Genomic DNA, 21,179 nt, shown 5'->3' on the forward strand with positions numbered 1-21,179 from the left:
CTGTGCCTACAACCATTGCAAACAAATGTATATTGCCATATGAAGCAAACTTACCAAGCCTCCCATCCAAATAGGTTTTTATACTTTTGGATAGAAATGATTAGCTTAACTCTGATTGTTTAACCTGGAGATATAATGCAACATCACTTTTGGGGACTCATGCCCAGGGAATTTCCCCACCCACCAAATGTTGCAGGCTATCATTAGCTTACGTTTTCTGAACATGTCAATATATGAGAAGGTAACGAAACATGATAACCAAAACACGTGCTTCACTGACATGTATTTTCAATGTCTGCCCATATTAGCCGTGCTTAATGTGGCCTTTGGTCTAGACCGCAGACGAGGCCTTCTACACTCTGCGATGAAAACATTAAGTGTAATGCATGCCTCCTCGCTATAATGAATAGTGCGATGTAAACACATTTATATTCAGTGAAATGAACAGCGTGATGAAAGCACGTTCAAATGCAGGCCACAATATTTGCTTTTCCATGTTGCAATGAAATACATTACAGTTTTAGTTTTTTTCATTTTTCTGGGCTGTGCGCCAGTGACCTTGAAACTGGGTACATTGTACTCTGCTTAAATAAGCAGTTCCATCAATTACTATTTAGGCTCTCTCCAGGAAGAGAGCCAATATTCTCGCAAAACACAGATAACGACAAACACTGAACTACAAAGTGCAGGTCTTTCTGTAGTTCTATTTGGTAGCTCGCTGGCATAGTAATGGAATAATCCCAAAAAAGCCAGTGAAGGAACGAGAATTGTCCTTGGCTAGTCTTTGCAAGAGAAAGATGATTGTCAGCTGAAATGCAATTGTTGGCAAAATTCCTAGTGCCCTTCGGTCGACAGCACCATGTCCGTGGCTAGTCTTTGCAAGAGAAAGATGTTATCAGCTGAAATACAATTGTTGGCAAAACTCTTAGTGCCATCTGAAGGACAGGACCATGTCCTTGGTTAGACTTTCTAAGACAAAGATGTTGTCAGCTAAAATGCAATTGTTGGCAAGGTTTCTAGTAGCCTCTGAAGGACAGACAGTGGGTGTGAAGGTCTTGGAAATGGAGAAAGCACAGAGGGTATATAACAGAGTAAGCTCAGCCTCTAGCCATGGCTGTTCGGGCGACAGAGATAGCAGGAAGACATGGCTGGAAGGAGATAAATAGCAGCAAGGTTTTCCAGATGGGAGGAGTCAACCCATTCCTAATTCTTTTACTGGACTTTTGAAGTCCCAGGCTAGATTCTGGCTATTTCTGGACATTTTTTTTCACAGAACTTGAATTATTTTTGAGCTGCTTTGGGAAAGATCTTTACTTTTCCCCCAATACACTCCAGCTCACTGCCTAAGTACTGACACCTTATTCTGGATTGGCTATATGTCGGCGCCAGTAATTCGAGTGGACATTTACTTATTTTGTATTTCATTTCATTCTTTTTGAAGCATTAATCCTATTATTATGCATTCTTGAATAAATGCCCCTGATGCAGTCATAAATATCTTTTGGGGTTTTTCCCAATTTGTTCATGTTGTTTTTTATTTTTTATTATAATTTTATTTTTTGACTGTGGATTTTTTTCAGGCATCACATCTACTCCAGCACTCTTCAACTCCTTACCTTCTATAGTTAGTGAGTATGAAAAGGCCTTTTACCCTTCATTTGATATCACATTGAGATAGGTATTGATTAAGGCAGATGCTTTGATGAAAATTGCTTAGCATGAATTCTAAGGTTGCCTAGTAAGACCAGGAGTGGCAGGTAGTTGTTCTATTAGGTGGCAATGGTTTCATGGAGAAGGTTGATCATTCCTAGTCTTGATCAGAAGTAGAGGCAACTACAATAATTTCAGCCTTTTCAATAATGACATTTTGCATTCTTAGTGTGTTGTTTATAGTGACAGTAATGATAGCACTGTTTCTTTATTGCATATTTCTTGTGAGTAAAGGGATTACTTTTTACAAGACACATTCATTGAGTGCTCATTACTGAGTATTATCGGGTGACTTTGAACATGAATATTAAGTATGGGGCATCTATTTGAAACTACTGTGCACTGATGTCCTATCCAAGGTATGTGTCTTTTAATACACAGCAAGGGTTAATGGATGATGTGAGCAGTGAACTATCAATATCAATATATGTGACATTGGTAAACCTCTCCTTTGTTGGCAATTGAGAGCAGCCCCCTACTGCATGGGATGTTGCCTGCTCTCATCAATGTTGCACAGGAACAGGCACATGCTTTTCTCTACCCCTAGACCTACCACAGCCCCTACTGGGGTGGTCATGGACACACCCCTGAGGGTGGAAGCAATGCTCTGGTGGTAGGGGTGAACTAGAACAGCAGAGTACAGAAATCTTCCAATGTAGTGAAGAAGGTGGATTAAAGCATTAGAGGTGCAGCTATGTTATTCTACCAAGTGGAACGCCAAATGCAAGGGAGGAGAAATGCTATGAATTAAGATTTGAGAAGGTGACAAACTTGTTGAAACAAAACATAATTTCATATAGCAATAGATGTGATGAACTGGTACATTTGAAAGTAGAAGGGGACAAATCATGCAAATGCTTGAGTTCCCAGGTTATAAAGCTGTGGAAATCTGTTAGCACTTGAAGCTTCAATCACTCCAGTGAACTGTCCCTCCAAAACTCATGCATTGTGTGATGTTTATGCGGTAAAGTCTGGTCCTGAAGCCCAGTGACCCACTCAAAGCAATGCTTTCTGCAACCCTCGCTGTTAAAAGCCTGTGTGTGTGGAAAATGACACTCTGCTCTCCTGTAGAGTAAACTAAATCAACACCAAAACTGACATTGCAGAAGGCCACAACATAGGCCAGCAATGTAAGTCACTTTCATGAAGTTGCATCCACAGTTTAACAATGACAATAATGGTCATTCTAAATCACTTCACAAAGCTGCTGCATTCTATCTATGCTATTAACAGTCAGTGTAAATCTCTTTCATGAAGCTGCAGGCATAATCTATCCAGGCCATTAATGGTGAGTAAAAGTCACCTGCATAAAGCCATGTCCACACTCTATACATGCCAGTAATAGTCTTGTGCAAACATGCACATCCAGCTCCAAAAACACCCACACAACAAAACAATGCATGTGCGTATCTGTGGCTGGTTGCCAATAAAATGCTGCTAAACTCAGGAGCTCCATGCCTGGAAGCCTCCTCAACATATTAACTGTTTTTTTTGTAATTTCTATGTAATTTCTAAACACAGAAAAGCGTGCATGAGTGAACAGTGAACACATCTTACTGACAGTTATATCATTGTGAGGAGGATTAACAAGAGAATATTCACAGAGATGCCTAATCTCCAAAAGCGCCCATCGGGCAATGGTACTGCACAGCATTGCAGCACTTTAAATATGGAAGTGCACGACCCAGAATCCAATGAAATGTGACAAATTATTGATATCGCTCTGGAAATAAGGAAATGAATAAGCAAATCGATCACAGAGTAAATCATTTTTATTCTGTAAATAAGTGACTCTGCTGGCTGCCTGACCCATGATAAACTGCAGCTATTAACCCCCTTGCCTCCATTGCTTTAGGATCTTGACACAGTATGTAACAGCAAGGAAGAGCTGACAGTAATGCACATATTCCCTATGGAGCCCTCAGTCTGCTTAAATGAAAGGCTGTGTCACTTTAAATGTGCATTTGCTGGCCAAAGACAGAACTCTTTGAAATGTGTTCACTTATCACTGACATATTTTGCCCTGCTTCCAGCTCTTTGGTGTTGGGCAGATAATGTGCCTGGGGAATAATGAAGTTCAAGGAGGGGCTTATTTTATGCACCATGTATGATAACACCAGGGAAATCACCCATTGTACTTTGCATTTGGAAACATTTCCATTATAATCTATGCACCACACTGCTGCATCAGGAAGGGGCAGCCGGCCCACAAACATGAATTTGAAATGGGATGAAGCCCCATGCATCTTCAGCCAGCCTTGAAATCGCCCGTAGACAGTGGTCGAAGTGGCCGGGAGCGGTTGGGAGTGGTGCTCCTCTACTTTTTTTATTGGGTTTTACTGTTCCTATACTTTTATTTTAAAAAGAAAACATTCCAGAATGGTTTCGTTTTAAAATAAAAGTGTAGGAAGAAGTTGAGACTTGCCCTTTCAGTGCACTGCACTGAACGTTCCCTTAAACAGCAGGCGCATGTCTTTGGGGGTTTGGATTGTGTGTGGGAGGGAGCATAGCAATGGGTGTTGAGGGGTGCGGGGGCAGGCCAGTCGGGAACATAGCTTGACTACTTCTTTTCGTACACTTCGGCCACTGCCCGTAGAAAAGGGAGGATGATAAATAGAACCAATGGAAGCTACGTGCTGCTTTTGCATAAAATCAAAGAGCATTTTGGAACATAAGAATGAACACACATTTTTCAATATGACAGCCTTGCTGAACACATAGGAACACTTCCCTTCCTCATTCCTGCTCATTTATAACACCCTAACAGTACATTCACTGAAAACCATTAGTCACATAAATGCATTTACACAGCTTCACTTTTGGGAGTCAGGTTGACTTTCCCTACTGGCAAACTGCTTCTAGGCCTGCATACTTCTTTCACGTTCCACTGGTGGCAGCACTCACTTGAAATCTTGCCCTAGCACCAGTGTACTTACTTGAGTTGCAAGGGAGGGGGCTCACAGGCAATCTTAGTAGACTGCTGCCCGGCGCTAGTCTGGGTCCAAACTGGGGACAGTCCATCCTGGACCACCCTGCCTGACTGGCAATCACCCCAGCTGCAGAGCAGATGGTCACACCAGGGTAGGGCAAGTGGTCGTGGGTAATTGCGTGAAGGACAAGAGAGAAGACAAGACTCTTCTTGGCCATGTGATAGCCTTGTGTGCTTCGAGGGCGCGGCTGGTGTACGTGCATATGTATGTGCGCAGGGGAGTGCCATGTGTGGAGCAGGGCCCTGGCCTGGGAAAAATCACAACAGTGTCTGTGGCAACTGGGCCTAGCCAAATGTGAAATCCACAATCCTTAATACTCGAGATCAGTCTCCCGCGCTCTATTTTCAACGCTTCTTCACACTTGTTTTAAAATTCAAATATTGAAATAAATATCAGACCAATGGCTACATTTAAGTTTGATTCACATATTCATTTTGGTCAAATATATCCCAATTTACATTAGTTACGAATACACAACCTCTACCTTCAAAAGTCAAAATACCTTCTTTCTGTGATTACTATAAACAGTTTTCCAAAAAAGCCGCTTTTTTTCCGAAAAGAAATCAATTCAGATAAATACATGAGTTCACATCCATTTCACAACCTTCATGAATCTTCACAAATCGAAATTGTGCTTGTATTTGTAGTCCAACACGTTTCGAATAGGTAACCTATTCGTTTTTCAGGCGAATGCCCGTCGGATTTTCTATAATTGAATAACATAAATATATTTAATATCTCTTTGATTAGCAGAGAATAGAAGCTTAGGCCACAACCTTGTGTTTGTGATTAAAGGCCAAACATTGAAGTAGCACTGTGTCCTGAGAATGTTCCACTCTTGGGATTCACTATTCTGTAAAGAACAAGGCCCACGGGTCAGTAATGCCCAAACTAAATGATCGATAAATCACCCTGCTTTCAGCCAAAACCTCCAGGTGTCCAAATAAGCAGATTTACTGCATAAGGTAATGTCCAATTTTAATTTAGTTTTAATTTGATTTTAATTGGTTATTTATAACTCGATTAATACCCAGAGGTTTCTAAGCGCGGACCCGGGGATCGAACATGTGTTGCTCTGCATCGTCTTGCTTCCAAGGTGAGCGTTTTACCCCTGAGCGATCCTCCCAATGCCGTTAAAATGATTCCTCCTATTCGAAAAAGAAACAGACTAGTAAGGCTCCTCATATGACAAAAGCCCAATGCTGCTGTTTCGGCAACGACTGCTAACTATGCTCGACCTTAACCAGCAAGACTGCATTCCCTCCGCCACCCTTGCTCAGATGGCAGCAACGCATCCATGCGTCCTTCACACACGGCCTGCCCCTGCCCGAATGTAAAATGGAAACCTATTTCAGGAGAAGCAGTGCACAGGTGCAACATGTGTTGCGAGTCTTGCACTGTGGGAAACCACTGATGACCCATTTGAAGGGACAACCACCCTTCTACACACCTGTCGATACTGATATTCCCCTGAATTTGCACCAGCCCAAATAATTGATCCTCCCCCACAAAGTGCTTTCACTCAGGTGATCACAGAAGCAGAAGGGACCACAAAGTGGCCAAATTGCATCGAAAAAGAATGCATCATTATATTGCGCAGAAAATAACGTTAATTGAGATAGTAAGCACCTTGATCAGCTGTTAGTACCCAAACCCTTCCAAAGGACCAAAGGACCATGTTAGAAATTATCCATACACGCCTAAGAGCAGGTCATCTAGGGTTAGGATAGAGACCACTTGAAACATCTGAGGCAGGAAATAAGTTCATTTTAGTGGCTGTGGAATATGCCACTCATTACCCAAAGGCTTTCCTAGCGAGAGCCAACACTACTCATCAAATCTTGAAAGATTCGGTTGTCTATTTTGCCTTCTTCCCCAAACCAAATACTGATAAACTAGGGGTTTGGCTTCATGTTGAAACTCATGAACAAAATTAAAGAGGTACTCAAGATCAAACCTTACATATCCTCATCTATCGCTCCAAAATGGACGATGCAGTGGAAAAGTTTAGCCAAATTAAATATCTGCCATGCAAGCTAGTGCTAAGGTATGATTGTAACTGGGATGAGTTATTGCCCTGGCCATTATTTGTAGTGAGGAAAACACCACAAGCTTCCACAGGGATACTTTTTCCAATTAGATTACAATCAAGAGCCCCATAGACTCGATATGCTCAGAGAAGGGTGGAAATAGCAGGAAGACAATTTAGGTAATACCACCCATGTTGTGCAGAAAACTAGCGGCATAATCATATTAGTCTGGGACATAGTAACCCAACCTCTAAGACAGGCCCTGGATAAGCAAAACAGGAACCTCAACAGGATGGCCAGACTCCGAAAGTTCCAAGTCTCAGACCAAATGATGCTGCTGCAACCCACCACAGACAAATTCCTCCACAGTAGCAGGGGGTTATGTCATCACTGGGCTTTTAGGGTGCTCAACATGTATAGTTCAAAGACCTGACAGCTGGAAGAAGGAACACGTATGCCATGTAAATTGGCAGAAACCATGGAAAGAAGACAGCAATCCCATTCTCCTGGCACTAGTTTTAATGACGATAAGAGCCGACAATTCTAGATCAAAGACAACGTTGATCCCTGAGGACTTGTTTTTGGCAAACAAAAGAGATATGCAGAACTTTATTAGGCACTTTTCAGACATTCTCCCAAACTACCCAACAGGGTCCAGGGATTCTTCCACCACATCCAGATTCTTCTGGAACGGTTAATTCCCATCTTTAGCAGATATCTGAAGCTTGCCAGGGAGTGATCCAGAGAGAAAAAGAAAATATTCTGCAATTACAGGACATTGAGAAGTCACACGGCCCATGGACATCACCCACCATCCTGGTAAACAAACATGCAGAGTCCTGCCGCTTCTGCATGGGCTTTCGTAGGGTGAACAAACTATCCTACGTTGGTGCCTACCTGCTGCAAAGAAATGATAAGCTTATTGAGAACAGAAAGCTCTTCTATTATCATCTTGACTTTGGACTTGATAAAGGCATATTGGCAAGTGGCCTTGGCCACAGATATCAAAGAGAAAATGTCTGCTGGCCACTTTTTGAGGGATTGTAGCAGTTGATGGTGCTTCTCCTTGGGATGCATGAGCTTCCTACCATGTTTGAATGGCTAATGGACTCCCTCCCTGGACTTTGCAGTTAGTTTGCGAGGCAAACCTTGATGATATCTTAATACATGGTCATCTTGGAAGGACCATCTGATACATTCGCACGTGGTGTGATGGAGTCTTCGTCAAAAGGGCTTAATAGAGAATCCTGCAAAGCACTGATTGGACCAACCAATGGGGAAGCACCTGGATATCTGCATCGGAAATGGACCTGTCAGTCTGCAAGAGAAGAAGCTGGACGCTGTCCAGCAAGCACCGTCCAGTCAGAAAATAAGAACTAAGGACTTTTTTAGGGTTGCTGGTGTGTTACTGTCATTTCATTCCCTTCTCTTCCACCACAGCCGGACCCCTCACCAAAGAACAGAAGACCAAAGAACACTCACAATTAAAGTGGAACCCCAAAGAAGTTCAGGCCAGTCTTTGAAAGTGTCTTTATGCAATGAACCATTGTGAATAATGCCACAGCTCACCAGACCCATAATCCTGCACACCAATGCCTCAAAAATTGGCCTAGGAGCAGTCCTCTCCGAGGAACGTCAAGATATTGAACATCCAAAATTATGTATATCAGCAGAAAGTTCTTTCAATAATTGAATCGATATGTCTGACCATCAATTGAGCCATAGAGGCTCTTAAATGCTATTTTCCAGGCAGCACATGTTGCCCCTTTTCTCTGTTCATGCTCCTTTAGTCTCACTGGCGCACAATACAGATTGCAATGAACTAGTGAAAAGGTGATTCTTAAGTCCGCAGTCCAATGTCTATAGAGTAAAACACTGAGACTGAAAATGCAGTCCAATATAGACAACTTGAGCCAACACCACAGCATCAGAAGGCAACAGTGTGGGGAGGCTGAAAATAAGAGGGGGGAATGTGATGAAGCCACAATGCATGGGGCACCGTGGCAAAGATAAGGGTGCCTGAGGACTGGAGATGCCCACAAGCTAGATGAAGTGATACGTGATTTGTGGTATACAGGGCACCCCTCCAGAGTCTATCCACCGTCCCCAAGCCTTTGTGGATTATGAGATCAGTAATCCACAGAAGGCCCCCTTTAACTCATAGTCACAGGCAAGAAAGGCGGAAGATAGGCCTCCTTGTGCCACAAACAGACACTGACTGAGGAAGCACAACCATTCCCTTCGCCCCAATCCCTCCATTCCTGTGCACACGAGGAGTCACCCCGGGGTGGGGGAGGGGGATCCAGTTCCCATGCAAAGAGCATGCATCGTTCCTCTCATACACATGCACGTGGTGCAGGCCAATGGAGAGATGGGCAGAAATAGTGAGTGCTAGAGCGGAGATCATGTGTTTTTCACGCCCCACATCACTCCTTTCCCCAGCTCAGGCAGACAGCATTCCAGCACCGGTCCAGCAGAAGGTTTGCAGTGGCGCCAAGAAGCTACCCTGTAAAGCCACATCAATGATCAGCCATTTCTGCCTGACTACAAAATGGTGGACTGGGGTTTCAAACCCTCAGTCACTGTCAGAAGCAGATCATCAAACCGAATCATCATGGAGGCTGACTTAAGGACAGTAAACACCTAGGCAAGCTCCCGGGGAACTGGAGCAAGGCCAATCATGATTGAAAAAGGAAACAAGGCAGGAAGGGCATAAATGAAAAGCTTAGGGGGATAATCAAAGTAATCAGAAGAGCTATAAAAAAAAGGCCAAGTGAACCACAGTTAGTGCCACAGTCTAGTCTACCGACCCAGACACAGTCGAAGCAAGGAGGCACCCTAAAGGAATGAGAGCTCTGAGCCGACTGGTTGATATAGCTCAGGCAATGCCGGAGAACAGGCTAAGAGGAAGGAGGAAAGCTGAAAGTGTACTGAGGGTTGCATTTCAGACACTGGTTAAGACCAGGACCAAAGCAGAACAAAGAGTTGCAATTATGCTGAGAGATAAACCTTAGAACCTGGCAGAGGCCACAAACCCAGGAAAACCTAAAGCATGTTACGGGATGGGAGCATTGGCCCACAAAGGGTGATGAATTTCAGGCGGGTGAGAAATACAGTGCTTGGCAAAAGCTCTATGCAAGCAGCAGTGTGTCACAGGTAATACACTAAGCACGGTGGCAAGAAATAGTTGCTGGTAGGGGTGTATTCATAGCTAATGCCCTTAGCAAAGAATGAGGAAATATTGGCTGGCAGGAGATGGAAGGGGCGAACCGGGTGCTACAATCCCAGAACTGTGAAGCCAAGAAGCGAGCTTGGTGCTATTTATATGCTATTTATATGGGATTGTGATATCAAGAACCATTCTGAGATATATATATATGTCTGAGACAATGGGCCTCATTACGAGATTCGCGGAATTAAGGCGGAATGGTAATACCGGCATTGACTACCGGTCCGGGCCATTACGAGTAGACAACCCGGCATTACCACCACCGCCCGAACCGTGCTCCTCCGTACCGGCATGCGTGCGTACACACGCCCTTCATGGCGGCAATACCGGGACACCGCTAACAGGAGGACATCACAAGTCACACAGGCATGCACCTACCAGCATCCTGAAGGCGGTAAATAGGGTCACCATGATGCCGGTATTACAAGCATCGCGGATCACCTGTAAATAGCAATCTGCTGTGTTCCCAACTGCCACAGGTGCACACAATCACCACAGGTGGAGACAATGGAGTCTGTCCCAGCACAAAAGGAGCACACCCACACACCAAACCTCTTCCCACACCAAAATAATCACACTTGCTGTTGCAATCTTGGGGCTGGAGGACATGCCTGCATTGCTACACCATGAGCAACAATAACAACAGGCACTACAGAGGAGACGCAGGAGGAGAAGGAGGGTGAGACAGGCCCAGCAAGTTCCACCAGTGCAGCCAGTGGTACCACGTAGGCAGCCACCAATCCCTCGGATCAGAGCCAGTCCTTTCAACCGAACCCCAGTGCAGATCCACACCCTGTACCGTCTGGACTGGGACACCATCACCACCATTGTGGACATGATACACAATGACATTGTCAGCCTGATTAAAATCCGCACTGCCATCCCCCCTCTACTGAAGGTAGTGTCTGTGCTCCACTTCCTTGCCACAGGCACCTACCAGCACACAGTGGGGCAGCTGCATGGCATATCACAACCTTTTTTTTTTTGCATGCTGATCCAAGTCATGGATGCCCTCCTGAAGCACGCAAGCAACTACATATCCCTACCACGGACTGCCCAGGAGCTCTTTGACACTAAAGTTGGCATCCATGCACTGGCAGGCATGCCCAATTGCATCAGTGCCCTCGACTGCACTCATGTTGAATTGGTGGTCCCTCGTGCCATGGAGGTGGTGTACCACAATCGTAAGCTATACCACTCCATCAATGTGCAGATGGTATGTTACTCCAGCAAGATGATCACACATTGTTGTGCCCGATTTCCCGGATCTACTCATGATGCAATGGTGCTGCGGAACTCCTCGCTACCCCGCTACATTGAGCGACATGCTGGACGACGTGCCTCGCTGCTCGGTAAGTCGCCTGACAGGGCCATGGCAGTGTAATGGGGGGAGATGCATACTCCACCTGGGTGAGATTGGGGGGGATGCATACTCCACCTGGGTAAGATTGAGGGAAGATGCATACCCCACCTGGGCGATTTGGGGTGGTGACTGGACAATGCCCATACAGCAAAACACTGTGGACCAAACATCCCAACTTGAACATGACACATCAATGTCATACAAAAGATCAATGCTGCACACCAATGCCAACATGCCAGACTTGCAAGCAGGCCACATCCCTCAACACGTCGACCGCACATCATCTGAGCGTACCCTCTGCAACACAATTCAGCAACATGCAGATAGTATGCGTAACAAACATGACTGCAGCAAAGCACAACAAAGGACATGCACCCATGAGTGCCCACAAATAAATCCCACCAAGGGAATACACTGATTGTCACTGGCCCTCCACCACAGTCGTGCTGCATGCCACCATGGAAATATCAACCAATGAATGGCAAATCATGATAAAACTTGTGCCAATGCTGCTAGTAGAAATACATACAGAGTAGTATACATCACCTATATGAGTGCAAATACAGTGGTAGGCATCCACAGTACATCTGCAACAGCATGCAAGTGAACACCCTGCATCATCTGGATAACACAATCTACACCTGTAAACCATAGTACAGTGCACATTGTGGCAAATAAACATTTGTGCAGACATCCAGGGACATGTGCATGCCAACACCAAATAGCTGCAGGCATGAGAGTGATAAGTACAGGTGTCATGTCAGAAATAGACTCACACATACCTAATTGTGCTCCCATGCAGGTGTTACTGGCTATCCCTTGAAGCCGGTGCTCCTTACCCCTGTTCGTAACCCGCAGAACAGGCACGAAGAGGACTACAAACGGGCTCATACCCGTACCCGTGTTGTGATCGGGCAGACCTTTGGCCTGTTGAAGGCGCGGTTCGGCTGCCTCAGCAGGTCTGGTGGCACACTCCTTTACGGGCCTGAGAAGGTGGGAAAGATCGCCATGGCCTGTGCCATGCTGCGCAACATGTGCATACGGAGAAATGCACCACTACCACCTGACATTGACCTGCATGCACCGGGTGAGGATGAAGATGATGAGGGAAGAGAAGCAGCACCCCTGCCAGGTCGCGATGCACAAGATGGCCCTGCTGTGCGCCAATCAGTGATTGACAATTTCTTCTTAAACACTGGCATGCTGATGGTTCTGTGTTAGTACTACACTGGGCACTGGGATCGTATGCATATGGACACAGGGTGTGTGGAGAGTTGAGCACTGTGCACTGTCATGAATTGAATAAACACACGCAAAATAAACAATGTCCAATCATGATATGATTTTGCACACAACAGGTGCATTGAAAAGTCAACATCATTGTGAATGAACCCTCCACCTCACACACACCCTCCCCCCAAGACCCCCAACACCCCATACCCCCTCCCGACAACACCTCCAACACCCCATACCCCCTCCCCCCAACACCCTCAACACCCCATACCACCTCCTCCATTAACATCCCACACATGATGTGCTATAAATATTTTTGCATCAAACTGCAGTCAGCACATGCAGGGTGGCCCTGCTAGTGGCGGCCTCTCTTATGTTCTGGGGGCTGCATATCAGTGTGGCGTGCGCTGGGCCTGGTCAACCGCACAGGGCTGGTTTGAGCCGAGCTGGCAGGTGTGTCGGATGAAGTTGACGTGCCAGCTTGTGCATCTGTTGGTGCAGTCCTGCCCAGGAACTGGGTCACTGCTGCTAGAGCGCCATGTAGAACCATTGTGTTATTGTTCATGGCCACAATGAGTGCAGCATTGGTCTCACAGAGTTTGCAGCGGGTCAATTCCCCCTCCGCGACGTACTGCTTGACCAGCTCAATCATCTGATCCTGGTGGGCCTCCATCCTTGTCATACGGCCCTCCATGTCACAGGCGGCTGTGGAGGGGGCACATGCAGGGGGGGGCCCAATGCAGGGCTGTCCTCTGATGGGGACCAACGATGTGGACTCCCCAGTCCTCTGGACTGGTGTTGATGGGTGCTGACTGGGGTGCCCTGTGTGGTGTGCTTGGGGGTGTGCTGGGGGCTTGGCGTATGAGTGCCATCCCCATGGAGGTTGCGTCCATGTCTGATTGGTCATCACTGTGGCCCTTTCCCTCTGCATCGCTATGGGGGACTGAGGCAGCAGCCTCCCTGATTGAGCTGGTGGCAGGAGACTGTGTCCCATCCGCCTCTGCTTCCACCACAGTGGACAAGTCCAGTGTAGCTGTGTCATCAGCTGGTGTCTCGGTTGGTGTTTGGCTGTCCTGCCCTGTATTAGTGGTGATGCTCTGTGTGGCAGTCTGGGCATTGATATTGCCCTAGAGGTTGATGATCTGGTGCCTTCATGGCTGGGCCTGGATTTCTTGGCGGGTGTCGTGGCCTGTGCGGCAGCCTCCTGGCCGTCACTGTCAGCATCCGTGCCTGTGGGGGACCAAGAGAAGCAGGGCATCAGTGATGGTGCTACGTGCATGATGCATACATTGGTGTTGTTTAGTTGTTCCCATTTGCTGCATTGCATACTTGGAGGTGTGGCGGACAGGGTGCTTGCAATAGGGGGGGGGCATATTGGCATACGTCGGGTACTCACATTTTAGCACTCGTGTCTGCTGTGTGGCCTACCGTTGTATTGCGGTTTGCATGATGTGCGACATGGGCTGTTTTGCTGTGTATTGGGTGTCAATTGGTTATGGGATTTGCATGCAGCATGCATATCAATGTGCCAGTGTTTGGGCCACCACCTGGACCTGGATATGTTAATGTGTGTATGATGGGCCATGCATTGCCTTACTTCACTATCACATTAGTTGGGTTATGTCATGCTTTGGTTATCTGTGGTTTGTGGGGACACTCACCTCCATCCGCCGATGACGGCACTCCCAACTCCACGATTGACTCCATGCTAATGGTGCTGCTGCAAGTTTCCTCCCACCTTGTCAGTTTTGTGGGGGAGTGGTCCTCGCCAACTGTTGCCAGGCCCTCCCTGCGGTTGGCTGACATGATGTTCCGGACGCAGAGACGTAGGTCGTCCCACCTTTTCTTCACGTCTTTCACAGTGCGGGTGGTGGTGCCGACCGCAGTGACTTTCCTCGCCACTTCCTCCCAAATTTCTTTCTTGCGCAGTTGTGCTGGGTGCCTTAGGTCTGCAGCAAACACTTCGTCAGAATGGCCAACCAACGTGTCAGCCAACATGTTTAGCTCGGCATCAGTAAACCTCTTGGCAGGGGGATTTCCTGGTAGCTTTCGACATTCTCAGGTGATTCGGGCTGCTCAAAGTCGGTACCAGTACTGTGTTCGCAGGATTGCGATGGATTGTGTTTTTTAAGATGGCCGCCGGCGCATTTCCCGTTAGGCGCGATGACGTTACTTCCGGGTCCGGTATTATGGACCCGGTATTAACATGATGGTATTGCTGGGTCCGTTATTTAGGGGTTGCTCATGGGCGGAGGTGGTATCAGCAGGTTTTCGTGATGCCGCTATCAAAGGGTTGGGGGTTCTTTAACAGCATGGCGGTGCAGCCATTACCGGCATGGAGGTACACGCGTGCATGCGCTCTCGTAATCAGCCGCTATTTGCAGCGTCGAGGGAACATGGACGCGCTAGTACCGCCATGCCGGTAATGACTGTGTTTTTACTGCGATTCCTGTAATGGGGCCCAATGGTTTAGATAAGGGAACCCATAGGTGAAGGGGTATATTAAACAGCCACTGTACCACTGTGAGTTTAAAAAAACAATTGACTTTTCAGCACAGTTGCCACTTTTAACTTCTAGCAGGGACCCCCACACATACTACTGTTCATCATTCTAAACTCATTGCTTTGTGAAAATAAAGATGCTGCACTTTATCCTGGTCTCGTGTGTTCTGTTGATCATTTGGCACGTCGCCCATCACAGACATCCTCCCTGAACATTGTTATTGCTTCATCCTTTATTTCTTTGTCTAGCGCTTGCACCAGACACTACATCATGCAGAACGTTGGCATTCACCTTTTCCATGACCTTCTTGCTTTGCCTGTTGCCACAGTGGTCTCTACGGCAGTCTCTTCGCACTTCAGGGCAGTATCTATGTCCAGAGGGCCTGTGTATCTGGCCAGTCCTCCAGTATAAACATCAAGTGCCCCTTAATCCTCTGCTTAATTTTATTTATTTTATTGTTCATTTATAACGTGCTTAATACCAGCAAGTGTGTTCTGAAGCACGAGATTGGGTTTCGAACCTGCTTTTCACACCCCCATTTCCTCCTCCTTCCCCTCCCCAGCCGCTCTCCTCCAATTAGAGGAGTGTGCCTGTGAGCACACACCCCCATCCGCCTCCCTCTCCCCCCAACAGATCAGCAACATAGACGTAGGACTATTCTTTTATTTGTGTTGACTTTAGTCCTACTTCTATATCTAAGACCAGTCCCGTTTATTTTATTTTTTTATCTGGTCACCCTATCCCATGGCACCAGTGTCGGCATCTCCTCCACCAAATCCCGACAACCGCTGTACAGTAGCATCCCATGTTCCCTCTTGTCCACTTGCTGGCATTTTATAAAAGAATGTCCACAGAACCACGCCCCCAGGACGCCAGTTTTGCTAATAGCTCAATCAGCTGTCAAAATAAACCCTTTCAGTGTGGCACAAGGTCAAACTACACGCGCCCCTCCTCTTTCCTTCACCCACAGGGAGACCATCGCAAAATAGTCTTATGTAACTCGAATATCTTTTTGAAATTCCACAAAGCTTCCCAATCTTCCTCCTGCAATCCGCCCCAACACCTCCTTGCCCTGCAGCCAGCAACCGGGAACCAGACACTTCTTCCCCTCCATCAGTGCCAAGCACGTTGCCCCTGTCGCCTTACAGTCTCTCAGTCTTTGAAAGCAGCACTGGGCACAATCTCCCCTCTTCTGAGCAACGCAGGAGATCCCAAATGTCCATTCATCTTCAGCCCCCTGTAGTGCTTCTGATGAGCATGTCCAAACGCTCTCAGCTCATCATCACACCTTCTTAACCCCCTTTCGGCTCACTACGTCCAAGGCACACATGCTCTGAGGAACAGTTACAAAAAAACATGCTGTAAACAATGCCCTGTGGTGCACTGACTAGGACACCTTTCCCAACATCCCCACCTGCCATGCTCGCCTGCAGCCTGCACGTGAAGATAGCACACATGTGTTCATCAACTCCACATCCCTCAATCTAGCCAACACAGAACTCTGGGAATCCTCAAAGGCTCCTTGCTCACCTCTAGCGCCAACCAATGGAATTGCTTCCACTCCTAATGAGATAATGCACCAGCTATGCCGTTGTCCGGCTAGTCCTCCTTGCTGTCACATTTCTGGCCATTGCTGTGCACTTACACCTCCCATGTTAGCACACACTGAATACCTCGGCCCATCACATCAGAAAATACCTCCCGGTCCCATTCCAAGAGGTCCCTACAATCACGTGGCTACAGCATTATAGATCCTTAAAACCCTGTCCTCGCTCCCTGCTCCCAGCTGACCTATCCGGTGGCATAGATACCGAGCTGTTTACATAGCTTGCACCATATTCCAGCACAATGTCCTGCCTGGCACCACCACCTTGCAGGCAGAATTCAGATGGCCAAGCAGATTCTGAACTTTCTATAACTCCACTTTCTTTGCACGTAAGGCCTCGCCCAAAAGCTTGCTACAGCACTCTCTCAAATGTGTCCATAGGCAGCCTACAGCACTTTGCCTCCGGACGCAACTCAATATGCAGAAATGTCAACTTCAATTGAGGTTCCGCTTCTCTCTGGTGCCGATGGGGCCACCAGCTCTTCCATCAACCTCAACTATATACAGAATATTTCACAAACATCTTAATAACGTGATCCGATCCAGCCCTAAACGAGAAGCACCACTGCAGAAATGTGCTAAACTGTTTGAAAGGGGCGCACAATATGAGCAACTGTTGGCAAATACTTTACGCACAGATATCTTCACCTGCAACTACATCTGCAAAAGCCAAAGGGTTCCTGGGTGAACAGCCAACAACTGAACAGCTGACCTTATGTCGCACTTAGACATCTACACCCCTTATCCACAGCTCCTGACCATCCCAACTGACTGGTCTGCACTTGAGTAAAACAATCCTGCAGACTCTGTCCGCCTGTTCAGAATCGAACAAAAACCATTTGAAGATAACTAGATGATCCTGAATAGAAGAACCGTCCTCAAGATCCTCAAACAGGTCGACATACTTAACACCTTAAAGTCTGATGACTTCACGCTCATAGAGCCCTACCACAGAAACAAGCAAGCAAAGGCATTCTTACACATCAAGAACCTGGCGCTCCTGGAGATTCCCCAAGAAGTCTATGCAAAATTGGATCATGCGGGCTTCATTTTGACAGACATCCACATAGCAAATACCAACAAGAGCCAAGCGGAAAATTCCAAAAAAACACAGGCTAAAAACTATAGATACAAATCTCAAACGGAGGACCTGTACAGATCTAAAAGACGGGGAAGAACACCGTCTTGTCGGGAAAAATTTGGCCACAACGAACACAGATATTCGGGGAAATATCCGAATAGATCGGACTACTCGAAAAATCAACACCGCGCCAAAGAGAGAATTGAAGAAAAAAGTGAACCAAGAAAGTACAAAGAGTACCACAAAGAACGAAGACCTGTATCACCAGATCACCTTGTACGTGCAAAACAAATTAGAGACCAGTCTACTCCCCATCCAGACACCAAGCCAACAAAAGGCACATGGTCTTGGTTGCGAGATGCCTTTACACCTGGCCTTAAAAGATAGCAGCAAATGAGGGGAGCCAACTCTCTACCGTGGCGGCCCTAAGCAAACTACGAAGCGCTTCAAAATTCTACCATATCCGTAGCTTCATGGAACACCAGAGGCCACACGCACCTTACCAAAATTGGTAGTTACAACCTGGGGGTCCACGATATTCTTTGCCTTCAAGAAACTTGGTTACTGAACAAACCCGCTTTAGATGGCTACACCATTGAGATCTCGCCTGCCCTAAAAGGTCCGTTTGGCAGACGATCCTCTGGCCTACTGACCGCTATCCGGACGGGATCAAACATAACTATCAACAAGACAATAGCAGCTACCTATGCTTTTCTGGCAGTACTCATAACAACGAGCGATGAAAATTGTTCTGAAGTCTGGGCGATAATCAACACCTACTGGAACCCACAAAAAACTTCAACCGGTAAATTTTGCAACGAAGCAGCCAACATCATCGATGAAATAATGATTAAACATGAAACCTCGAACATCCTTATCTGTGGGGATCTCAATGCCAATTGCTTGAAGCTGTCAGAGTTAACACCGACGGCAGAAAGAGGGAAAATGTGGAACACGCTAATGAACTCCAAAAACCTTCGAAATGCTGCAAAATCTACTAATAAAATTACAATTCCCACATGGGAGCGCGATCAATCTACAGCAAATCTCGACTATATCTTTGTTTCTGAAAAAATCTACTCGAATATAGCTTCTTTCGAAGTAATCAGAGCGGAAGCGAGCGATCACAACCTCCTAAACCTCACCTGCAGCACCAGCCGTCGGGATTAGCAATTCTATAACGTTTAAATTGAGACCAACATGCAGCTCTCTTGTCTACGCATGACCGAAAACCATATCAAAACTTTGTCAGACGAATACAAAATCTTAACCTCTGACATCAAAGCAGACAACGCAACCTTCAGGTCCAGCTATATCCCGCTGCTTCTGACCTACAAAAAACCTTGAAAAGGGCTAGACAAGCAGGCCGAAAATCACAACCACATTTATAATCGGAGCCTAGTGATCAGGCTTTGTCTCTTAAGAAAATTAAAAAAAGAGGCTATGACTTCGAGCTCTCCTATGCTTTGGGAATCCTATCTTTGCGAGCTGAGACTCTACAAACAGTGGATAAGAAACATCAAATCAGCCCTCTACCAAGCCGACGCCGAAAATATGATAAAGATCATAGCCAACAAAAAAACTCGAGAATTTTGGAAAATAGTCAACAACACCAAACCCTATCCTAATTCTCAGATGATAAACGCGGTCTCCGAAGAGTGTTGGATTAACCATTTTTCAAAACTGTTTGATCATCCTCCCTCTGCCATCGAGAGGACAAAACCTTCTACAAAATCTAACTGGGTTGATCTCTCCAATATAGAAGATATAAGGTCTATCATTTCGAAATTGAAACTGTCGCGTGCTCCTGGGCCCGACGGTCTAGCAAATACTGATTTAAGGCAACATCCGGAGGCTTGGTCAGCGGTCCTGAGCATGATTTTCAAAGACTGCAAAGAACGAAAGACAATCCCTAGCTCATGGAACCAAGCAATCATCGTTCCGATCTTCAAAAAAGGCATCAGAGAAGACCCCTCCAACTACCGTCCTATAGCTTTATTGGACGTCATCGGTAAAGTCTTTGCTACTAGCCTTTTGACCCACTTCCAGAACTGGGCAAGAATCTCTCCGGCCAGGGACCACTCCAAACGGGATTTCAGAAAAACGTCAGTACAGGTGCTAATATAATGATTCTAAACATCCTGAAAGAGAAGGTTTTGCTAGGTGCCCCAAGAATTTTCCTCGCCTTTGTGGATTTATCCCAGGCCTTCGATAGAGTTGACAGATCGAAACTCTGGACCAAACTGAAGAAGTGGAACTGCCCTAACCGGATCCTTGACCCGATCATCGCCTTACACACCAACACCAGTGTTTCAGTCAGACTAAACCAGCAAGGGCTACTCTCCAACCTCATACCATCTAATTGTGGAGTAAAACAGGAATGCCGCCTTGCCCCTGCTCTCTTCATCTCCTTCCTTGGCGATTTCAAAGCCTCACAAGATCTGATTAGATCCTTTCCGCCGAAAATTGGAAATACAACGGTTAACAGACTGCTATACGCCGACGATCTTATCATTCTGGATCACACTCAGGTGGGCCTGCAACGGCGACTGGATAACTTGGCCCACTACGCCAAGGAAAACAATTTGGAGATCAATAAATCTAAAACGAAAGTCCTGATTCTTCAGAAGCAGGGGCCGAAAAAAAAGTAGTCCTTGAAGTGGTACCTTGACCACTCTCAAATCGAAATTGTCTCCACATTCAAATACCTTGGAGTCGACATTGACAGCACAAAAAGAGGTTTAAGTATGCAGGCAACCCTGTGGACAAAAGCCAAAAACTTAACAGTCCAACTACGAGCAGTCGACAGAAAATACGGTAAATACAGTTTTCTACCGGCAATCCAATTCTATAAGTGAAAAGTAATTCCAGCATTAACTTATGGCATGGATGCCAGCCTCGCTATTCCTTCGACCCTATGGACCAAATTAGAAGGTTTTATCTGGAGAGCAACATTAGGCCTACCGAAATCGACAGCTGTGGCGCCTATAAGACGTGAACTTGGGCTGCTTCCCATGGAGGCAGTGGTCGCTCAGAGTACCATTCAACTCTACGGAAAAATCAGGAACCCAGAAAGCCTGGAAATATATAGGATGATTTCTGAGGAATTATCTAAAGGGAGCAACACATTCCTTAACAACTGGGCTGAGAAACAAAGACATATATTGCAAGATATAGCGTGCTCAGAAGAAGAACTTATCCAGAACCGTCTGAGAATAAAAACAAAAATGGAATGGCTCGATTGGATAGAAACAAATGACAATGCTGTAGCGAACAAACTGCTAGCCCACTTGCCACCAGTCTTCAATAAACTGAAAAAACCGATGGAATATTGTACGAAATACCCGAGAAAACTTCTTATGAGAACTCTGTTGAAAGCCCGTCTAAATCTTTTTCCGACACAAGAAGTTTTAGCCATCCGCTCAGTAACTGAA

The 21,179-nt window shown here is 46.2% G+C and overlaps 1 long non-coding RNA gene across 2 annotated transcripts in view; it reads left to right on the forward strand.

The window, feature by feature from the left end:
• LOC138569161 (uncharacterized) overlaps positions 1-21,179 on the forward strand; it is a 371,203-nt gene that overhangs the window by 300,446 nt on the left and 49,578 nt on the right. For both annotated transcript variants that reach the window (XR_011303159.1, XR_011303158.1), the window contains exon 3: positions 1,581-1,628. This is a non-coding gene — a long non-coding RNA (uncharacterized lncRNA). The remainder of the gene's footprint in view (positions 1-1,580; positions 1,629-21,179) is intronic.

Source organism: Ambystoma mexicanum, chromosome 2q, assembly GCF_040938575.1.
Source record: "Ambystoma mexicanum isolate Mex_15411 chromosome 2q, UKY_AmexF1_1, whole genome shotgun sequence".
Classification (NCBI taxonomy): domain Eukaryota; kingdom Metazoa; phylum Chordata; class Amphibia; order Caudata; family Ambystomatidae; genus Ambystoma; species Ambystoma mexicanum.